The sequence below is a fragment of the Oryctolagus cuniculus genome, chromosome 11, assembly GCF_964237555.1.
Source record: "Oryctolagus cuniculus chromosome 11, mOryCun1.1, whole genome shotgun sequence".
NCBI lineage: Eukaryota > Metazoa > Chordata > Mammalia > Lagomorpha > Leporidae > Oryctolagus > Oryctolagus cuniculus.
This window is the reverse complement of record NC_091442.1, coordinates 29,472,904-29,482,513: the sequence shown is the minus strand read 5'-3', so window position 1 is coordinate 29,482,513 and position 9,610 is coordinate 29,472,904.

Sequence of the window (9,610 nt, the reverse complement as noted above, 5' to 3'; positions counted from 1 at the left end):
AGCAGGATGAGACGCGCAGCGTTCCGGGGAGGGTGGCGGGTGGGTCGGAGACCCAGCTGCTGAAGGGGGGCTGCGCGTGGCGTCCCCGAGGCACTGGGGCGGGGCGTGGGACTGGGAATTGTGAGGCCCCCAGCTGGACACAGGTGCCCGGGGCACTTCTTGCCTAAGAAGGCGGGTCGTTTATGCCGGCCCTGCTTGAGAAACACCGCGCCAAGCGCCATTCCATAGCCTCTGGGTAGACAGCGCCGAGCATGGCCAGGCTAGCCTCCTGCAGCCCCTCTTCAGGAGGAAGAGGCACAGAGCCTGGCTGCCCGCATTGTCTCCTCCCAGGAAAAGCCAGAAGGGCCAGGATCCCTCCTCGGAGGACGAAGCTTCTTGCGGCGGCCCTGGAGGAGCCCAGGGGACCCGCGGCCACCACCCACGATTCTGGCAGCAGCTGGAGAGGCCGGCTGGCTGCTGCTCCCCGTACCCTCCACGCACTCCCTGTCACCTCCCTCATGGCCGCCCCCCAAGGGCCCTACTGTTTACACTCTGTGCATAGCTCCCTGTGCCTGTCCGTGCCCATCACTTCTTGCTGGGATTCCGAGCCACCAACGTGGGAGAGCTTGGTTTGTCATTTGGAGACATATTTATTGGTAAGATTACTTCTATTTTGTCCAGACTGTGCAAATTGTCCCTCTTTAGCCAATAACCTATAAAGAACTTTTTTTTTTTTCTAAAATCCTTCAATTACTAAATGTCCACGACAGGATAGATTGGATCTACTTTGTGCCTTTCTAGATTCCATTTAGCTGTCTCTTTAATTGATGGCTGCTGTCCTTTGGGACTTTTCCTTATGACCAAAATACCTGGTTTTATTGGCCTTTAATATTCCCGTGATTCGTCCTGGGAAACAAACAGCGGTCATAAGCACGAATGTCCCTGGTCAGTCTCGCCAGATGCATCCATTCGGGAGTGGGGAGTGTCCAGCCCACAGGCGGAATAAAGCCCCACAAAATCATGTGGTCCAGCCCTGCCAAGGCAACCACAGGCGGGACTCAGAATTCAGTAAATCTGTAACAGGCTAATTTTTAAGTTGACAATTTTGTATGGTCCGCGAATGAAGTTATAAATATCGAAACGGCCCCCGGCAGACAAGAAGGCTCCCCACGCCTTGTAAGTGCTTGCAGCTTCACTGGAAAAGATACCCAAGCCCAAAGTGGCAGGTGCGCGGGGCTAGGACAAGAACCCCAGCTTGGGAACCACGCCTGTTAGCTCTGAGCAAACTGTCCTAGGCCCGCGATGTTGCAGGCACTTGGGTCTTAAGGAGCCCTCAGCTACATCCAAGCTGCCTGGGAACAATGACTGCGGCTCCGTGTAACCCGGGAGGGAGAGCTGGCTACACAGCACCCTGGGGTTGCTGGGGGGGGGGGGGGGGTGTCTGAAACTGGGAGAGCCCCCTGCTGGGGCCAGTATGGGCCAGTACACTGAGCCAAAAGCTCCCATCCAGTACTGTGAGGTAGCCTGTTTGAAAGGGTGTCACAATTTCAACTTTGTCTCCCTAGTTTTACAAGGTTAAAAAGGCAGGTGATACCAGGGCGTGGACGCAGGCATTTCACCCCCTGGGTCCAGGTGTGCAGGCCAGGCTGCCCCCAGGGCACGGGAAGGGCAGTTCACACGGTAATGGGAACATGCTGCACGCCCCAAAGAGGGCGCCAGTGTGCGCACATTGCCTCCCCCTCCCCCACGGAGGTTAGGGACAGTCTGTAGTGTCTTCTCACAAAGGTAAGAGTCCCTGGTCCTATCAGAGGGTCAGCGAGGGGGCAGGGCCTGGTGTCAAAGGGTTGCACACTGGCCTCCCGGGGCAGGGCTGAACCAGACCTGTTCACAGCAGGTGTGGAGTTGAGAGGTCTCAGAGCAGGTGTGGAGTTGAGAGAGTCTCACAGCAAGTGTGGAGTTGAGAGGGTCTCACAGCAGGTGTGGAGTTGAGAGGGTCTCTGAAGTGGACCTACATTGGCTCCCACGTGCCAGGGCCGTGGAGCCCATGGGAGATCCACAGTGAGGCCAAGGGGAGCAGGGTGGGCAGAAGCCTTCACTGGGAGGATTTGGGGACCTCTCTGGCCTTCCTTGCAGGCCGACACAGCTGGTGGGAAGACAGGGAGCTTACTCGGGACTTGCTCCAGGCCTAAGTAGCCATACACAAAACATGTGTGACGTTCAAGCCTCCAGGCACAGGGACCCTCTGCACATGACTTCTTCCTCCTGTACCCTCCTTGCCCCCACACTGATTACTGAGCTTGTGGGAGGTGCAAGAGGGTGCAGAGCCCCCCAAAAAGACCCAATCCCAGCAGGCACACCTGGGGACCTTGTCCTCATCAATACAGCCCTGTGCTGCTAACCCTGGTCTTGGGTCATGGCAAAGGATCATAGAAGGGCCAAAAAGCCTGGAGGGAGAAGGGAGGCTTTTACAAGTGATTTGGGGGCCATCTGGAGGAAGTGCATGCCCTGTGGCATTTCCTGGGTCCTCCGGTGCCTCTGCACCCCCACGTCCCCACCCTTGGCTCCCCATCTCCACACTCAGTCCATGCATCTGGTTACACGGTCCCTGGGGGCTGCAATAAACAGGGAGTAGGAACTCCTTTGCATGGACCTCGGGGGCAGCGGGGGAGGGAGTGAGGCCTGAAGGAGTTGGTGAGATGTGATAGGGACAGAAGCAAGCGAGGACCTTGGCATCCACCCGAGTGCCCCCCCCCTTAGGAAGCCTGGTTCCCACTTCCCACTCAAGCACTGCGGCTCCAGTCTGCCTGCCCTCCATGCCCTGCTTCCCACACTCTGGGACAAGGGCCACTTCTGCAAGTCCCCTGGGACCCTCTATGTCCCTGGTCCCCTCCCCTCTGACTCTGCAGAATGGATGGGCACTGACGGCCACCTCTTGCTTCCTGGAATGTTTGGTTCCCACCCCGGGGGTCTGTTGTGCACTGTGGACCCCTCTCCTATCCCACCACACGTTCCTCTCCCGGCCCATTGGGGTCCCCCAGGGTCCTACTCCTCCCTTCCTCAGGGTCCCCGTCATCTCATCTGCCCCCGTCCTCCTGTGGCCACTTGCACACAAGTGACTCCCAGGGACTGGCTCTGGCTCCACATGTCTGTGTTAGCCTGCCCCCTAGGGGGCCCCCCAGACACCCCAGATGCATGCCCTACTCACCTGCTGCCCCGGCCTCTGCACTCTGTGACTTCTGGAGTCATCCTCATCCTCCAGAGACACCCTTCACAGGTGTTCCACCCCTGGGGGCTGGCACCCAGGTCCTGGTGAGCTAGACCCACTGACCGAGGTCATGCCATGCCCCGGGGCCTTCTACGGGACCTGCAGCCCACCCAGCCTCCCACCTGGAGCGCAGCCCCTGCAGGCTCCCCCAGCCACGTGCCAGTCCCTGGTGCCTCCCATTTCAGGTGCTGACAAATCCTGGGGCAGGGCTGGGAACCTGGGTCGCGCTCCCCTCAGTGACCTGTCAGGGTTCCACTCCTCAGAGCCCTCCTGACCCCATGTCTGTTCCCACCCTCTGACACCCCCAGGGGGTTACTTGTTCACCGGCCACTTGGAAAGAATTTCCTCTCCCCCCGCCCCTTGTGGCTCCAGGAAAGCACAAAACCAGATGCTTGCAATCCAAAGTCGGTCCCACAGTCTCTGCCTGGAACAGCTCTCTGGGGCTTCCAGGTGGTGCGGGGGAGAGGGGCTGGGGGAGGGGGCCTTTGCTCAGCCCTCCTGTGGGGTGGGGCTCACCTTTCTTTGCTCTCCACCACCCTTGTTCTTTGAGGGGAGCAGGGAAATGAGGGAAATGCTGAAAAGGACCCCGGCCCACATTCTGCCCTCTGTTCTGAGCGGAACTGAGCAGAAACAGCCGAGTAAGTTTGGAGTCCAGGCAAAACCCTGGCACCGGGGCTGCAGCAGGCGGGGCTCTCAGAGCAGGGGGCCCCAGGCACGGCTGCCAGCGATCCGTGTGGGGGCTGCATCCGGGACTCACCATTGCCCAGGACTCTGCCAATCTGTGTCCCACCAGAAACCAAAGAAGGACCTCAATCACCAAGAGGGAGAATCAGATGGGTCCCACCCGCCCCGAGGTCATGGGTCACTGGGCAGCCAGTGGATTGGCTAACGTTGGGTCAGGTCTGAACGGTGGGGGCCAGCAAATGGGAGTGGGGTGGGTCACATGGCACAAACACTGCTGTGGGGGCACCAGCATCTGTCCGGGGGGCAGGTGCAATGGTTGACGTCTTGAGCACACTGCATCAGTTAAGAACACAGCTACAAGCTACCAGGGAGCCAACCGGCGGCCGCAGAGACCTGGGCGTACCTCTGGCCCTCCCGAGGAGTTTCAGGGTAGGAGGGCTGCTGCTGCTGCCCACCGAGGACCCAGGCTCTTTCGCTCCGCTTCACAATCTTGTGATGTGTTGGTTTTGTCCTCTTGGCTGCCCCCAGAATGATCAGCGCCTCCATAATGCACACTCTTGTCCAAGGCAAAGAACAAAGGAGAGGGATCGGGCTGCAGCGTCTGCCTCCTTCTATCAAAATGGCAAACGCTTGCCCAGAACCACCCCTTCCCCAGCACCCCCGGGTCAGGTGCCCACCCTGTGTGGGAGACTGGTGTGATGGCTTTAGAGCAGGGACACAAGAACTGTGGCCCAAGTTCAGCCCACCCCACCCCCGGCCCTGTCTGATTAGGTACGGCCCACACACCAAGAATGCACCTGTCATCTTTGCGTGGGTAGGAGGGAAAGTCCAAAGAGTAACATCTCAGAGCCACTACCTAATCTCCTCAGGCTTGCCTCTTTGTCCACAAAGCCCACTCTGCTCTCCTGTTTGGTACTGGAGAGGCCTGCTGGGCTCTGCTTTAGGGCAGGAAGGACCATAGCCTCCTGTGGGCTCAGTGCCATCCTGAACAAAATCAGGATTCTAACAGCAAAAAAAGCAGAGAGTGGAAAGTGGGCAGGCAGCCCTGGGTGTCTGCTGCAAATTAACACACCTCCAGCTGGGATCCGATATCCGGCCAACAAGCAGCATAAGCAGAGCCCCTCACCCCTCACCAGGATCCTGGAACAGAGGGGCTACACCTTCCCAAGCTGACCGAATGTCTAGTGGATTGGTCCATTTTATATCACTATAGTGACATGCCTGAGCGGGGCGCTTATACAAGAGAGAGGTTTCCTTAGCTCACAGTTTGGGATGCTTGAGGTCCCATCATCACAGTGCCAGCCCTCGCGAGGCCGCTTGGAGGATGGCAATGGGGAGATGGGTGGTGAGACTGGAAGCCAGAGCCAGTGGGAGGGGCCAGTCTTTTGAACTTCCTGTGGGTGAGGCCCCACCACCTCCCACACCTCCACACTGGCGGTGAAGCTCCCAACACATGAACCCTTGGCAGACAGACCTGATCCTGATCCCTACCTGCAGGATTTTGCAAGAGGCCTGTGGACAGGAAAGGGGAACACAGGAAGTATCTGGCTTACTAGGGCTCAGAGGCTCAGTGGGGTTTTATGTGCCAGGTGCTGGTCTGGAAAGCAGGTCTCAAGTAAGCTGCCATAGACTGCCCGGCTCGCTAGGGAGTCACGTTCGAAAGCCCAGGGCCAGCAGGCGAATTTGTAAGGGGAGATAGAACTTAATGACCACACAAGCCAACGTCCTCGTGATAGCATGTGAACCTGACGGGGAGCTGAACTGTGGTCTGCAAACCACTTGGTGAGCTCGAAGGCCAGGCCAGGGCGTAATGGACAGGGTTATTTGCTTAGCACACTAAGCACACGGCTCCAACCCTGGCCAAGTTCCCGCCTTCCCGCACACCTGCCTCTGTCCAGCCTCCCATCAAGCTAACTCCTGCCTCTCCCCCAGCCTTCTGTCTTGCACTGTGCTTTCAAGTTCCTGTGCTTGTCTCTGATTTCGTCTCTCATGAGCCCGTTTCAGAGTGGAGTCCTCAGAAGACAGATTGAGAGCTTTCATTTCAAAGGTCAAGGGGACACCTGTGGTCACCCCTCGTGGACAAGCCCCCAAGTGTGGGATGCATGGGCCTCATCCAGACTAGACAGGTAGTGTCCCCCCGGCCTTAGCCACGAACTGCACCTGCACAGGTGGGGCCTAGGTGCCTGCTGGTGCCATTGAACCAGTCAGCGTCCTCCAAATAACAGCAAATGGCCAGCCCGGTGAGGTCACTGAGTAATGCACACATTTGATGCTATTTACTGAGCACCTACTGTGTACCTGGTAGGTGGGGATACACACATGCACAGAAAGGAAAAAGAGCTCTGCCTTCATGGAGTGCTTGTTCCAGGACACCAGGACACCCACTGCCAGGCAACAGACAAGATAAACAAAATAAATGGTAGGTTAGATGGTGATAAGCAAAAGGGAAATTGTTGGGGACAGGGGAGATTGCAGTGTTAGAGCTGGTCTTGTGCTAAGAGAGCAAGCCGTACAAGTCTCTGGGGAAGAATATTCCAGATTGGGGGATAGCAGGTGCAACAATGGAGCTGACACTGCGGCGAAGCAGGTTAAGTCTCCACTTGTGATGCCAGCATCCCATATCAGAGTGCTGCTTCAAAGTCTGGCTGCTCCACTTCCAATCCAACTCCCTGCTAATGCACCCGGGAAAGCAACAGAAGATGCCCCAAGTGCCTGGGTCCCTGCCACCCATGTGGGACACCGATGGAGCTCTGGGATCCTGGCTTTGTCCTGGCCCAGCCCCAGCCATTGCAACACTGGAGAGTGAACCAGGATATGAAATGAAAAATCTCCTCCCCCCCCCTTTCTCTCTCTTCTCCTTCCCCCCACCCTCTCTCACTCTGCCTTCCAAATAAATAATTAAATCTTTTTTAAAAGAAACTTGGAAAAAAGAAACCTACAAGTGAGAAAGGGGGGAGCAGAGTAGATCCAAGGCCACTTGGAGGACTGTCCCACACTGGGCATGCTACAACCCAGAGCACAGAATTGGCGGGGAAAGGAAGGAGATATCGCAGAAGAAGCTATAATCTTATTATTTTTTTTTTTTGACAGGCAGAGTGGACAGTGAGAGAGAGAGACAGAGAGAAAGGTCTTTCTTTTGCCGTTGGTTCACCCTCCAATGGCAGCCGCGGCTGGCGCGCTGCGGCCTGCGCACCGTGCTGATCCGAAGGCAGGAGCCAGGTGCTTCTCCTGGTCTCCCACGAGGTGCAGGGCCCAAGCACTTGGGCCATCCTCCACTGCACTCCCTGGCCACAGCAGAGAGCTGGCCTGGAAGAGGGGCAACCGGGACAGAATCCGGCTCCCCGACCAGGACTAGAACCCGGTGTGCCAGCGCTGCAAGGCGGAGGATTAGCCTAGTGAGCCGCGGCGCCGGCCTATAATCTTATTTTTTAATTCATTCTGCATTAGCTAAAGGCACGTCCTGCGCTGTAAGGTGGTTTGCGTGTCTGTTTGCCGGGTTGTTTGAATTCAGAAAAGTTCAAACACACAATGGCAGACGTGCACCAAGTGCCTCAAGTCAGTAGTATTTCTGTATGGCCAGCAGATGGCGCCAGAGGACGCGGGTCCTCCTGAGACTGGCGGCGAGGGCTACTCACCGCCTTTTCCTGGGCAACCTGAGAATCCCACCAGTAACCGCTAGGGTGAGGGTCATGAGGACACGGGGACAGAGAGTGTAGAGAACGCAGCCGACAGCTGGAGGAAGGCGGGTGGTGGGCAGAGCACTGGGATGTGGGTGGGGGCGTGGAGCAGGCAGGACGTGGCACGGTCAGTGCATCTGGGACAGGGGGCGCACAGGCGGAGAGGAAAGCGTCGCCTCCCACGGAACGGAGATGGGCTGGTCGTGTGGTTCCCATGTTGCCTGTGAAGCAGGAGACCCTGAGGCCTGGGGCCAGCGAGGGGCGGGGTTGGGGCAGGGAGCAGCTGACCAGGGAAGCCGCGCGGGGGTTGCCAGGCAGCATTGAGGGTGCATCTCTGGGTTGGCACCATTTATTTTGGTTTCTTTGTCGAGCGCGTTCATTCTGCAAATATGTATTGATAATCTACTATTTATGCCAGGCACTATGTTGGGGGAAGGTACATTCTAGTGGGCAGAGGGGTGGATAGACGAACCCACCAATAAACAAATGATAATAATCACATCATGGAAAGAGAATGACTGTGAACAGGCAGGAGATGGCTCCGAAATGGGTGGCCAGGGAAGTGACAGATCTGAAAGCAGTGAGGCGAGAGCCTTGCAAATATCTGGGAGGGAGGAGGGAGACATTCCAGAGAGAACAGCCAGGGCCCAGGCGAGGGGGCAGGGGCAGGAGGTGAGAGCACAGGGAGTCGTGGGATGGCTGTCATTGGAGACCAGGAGGTGGCACGGCTGGACCCACACTTTTGAAAGGCTCCCACTGGCAGCTGTGTGCTGAGAACAGGTTGAAAGGCCAGGCGTGGAAGAAGGGTCACCATGGCAACGGGGCGGTGGGAGGAGAGGTCAGAGGTGAGCATATCCAGGGCTGTTTTGTAGGTCAAGCCCACGAGATCGCTGATGGCACATTTGATGATCAGATGTGGAGTGTGGCAGACAAGGAGCGGGTGATGACTCAGGGGTTTGCCCAGAGTCAAGGGTGATACCACTTAGTCATGGGGGGGGAAGGGATGGGGTAGATTAGACTTGGGAGGGAGCTGATAGAGAGTTGTGCATTGGACGTGTTAAGAGCACGGAAAGACCCTTAGGTTAGGTTATTTGGTTTACTTCTCTTCACTTTATTTTGGATAGCAGGTGCATCTCTGTTTTTCTCCAGGGGCTACTGTCGCTGGTCCACACAGAGCTGTGGTGTGATTCTTAATAGGGCCTGTGTTATCTGGCTTTACCTGAGCAGGAAGCAAGATAGTTGGGGATATTGGAAAGAGATCAAGTAAAATCATAGACCAGAGCTGAAGCCCCACTTCTGGAACTGATCTAATTAGGACGGATCACAGATGACCGACGCCCAACCCACACTAAGCAAGAGAAGGGGGAGCCAAGGGCCCATGCAGCTGGAGAGGGCGCTGCAGGAGCCCACAGGGGAGGAGATGTACGACACAGGGTCCCCGTGGCCATGAACTGGCGATGGGGTGATGACGGTGGGACCCCGTGTGCCCCACAGATCTGAGACATAAAGGAACGCTTGGGTATGGGATGAAATGCAGAGGGGGGCACCCAATTGGGCAGATCCACCATTGTACTCAGGATCAAAGATGAGCTCCAATTCCCTGGGTTCACAAAAACAACCCTCAAAAACAGTTTAGGAGCCAGCGTGGGGCTGGTGATTAAAACCCCAGCCTCCCACATCAAAGGACCTGAGTTCGAGCCCCAGCTCCAGCCCTGACTCCTACTTCTGCTGACGCTTAGGCAGCAGGCGCTGTCTCAATCACTGGGTCCCTGCCACCCACATGGGAGACCCAGACTGAGTTCCCGGCTCCTGGTTTCAGCCGGGCCCGCTGTTGTGGGCATTTGCAGAATGAACCAGTGGATGGGCGATCTCTTTCCCCTCTCTCTCAAGTAAATAAATACTTTTAATTAAAAAAAAATTCCCGAGTCTGCAAAAATAAAATAAGCCTGAACTTGGCCCTCCACGGGGGAGATCCAGGTCTGAATACACCTACAGAACTGGTGCC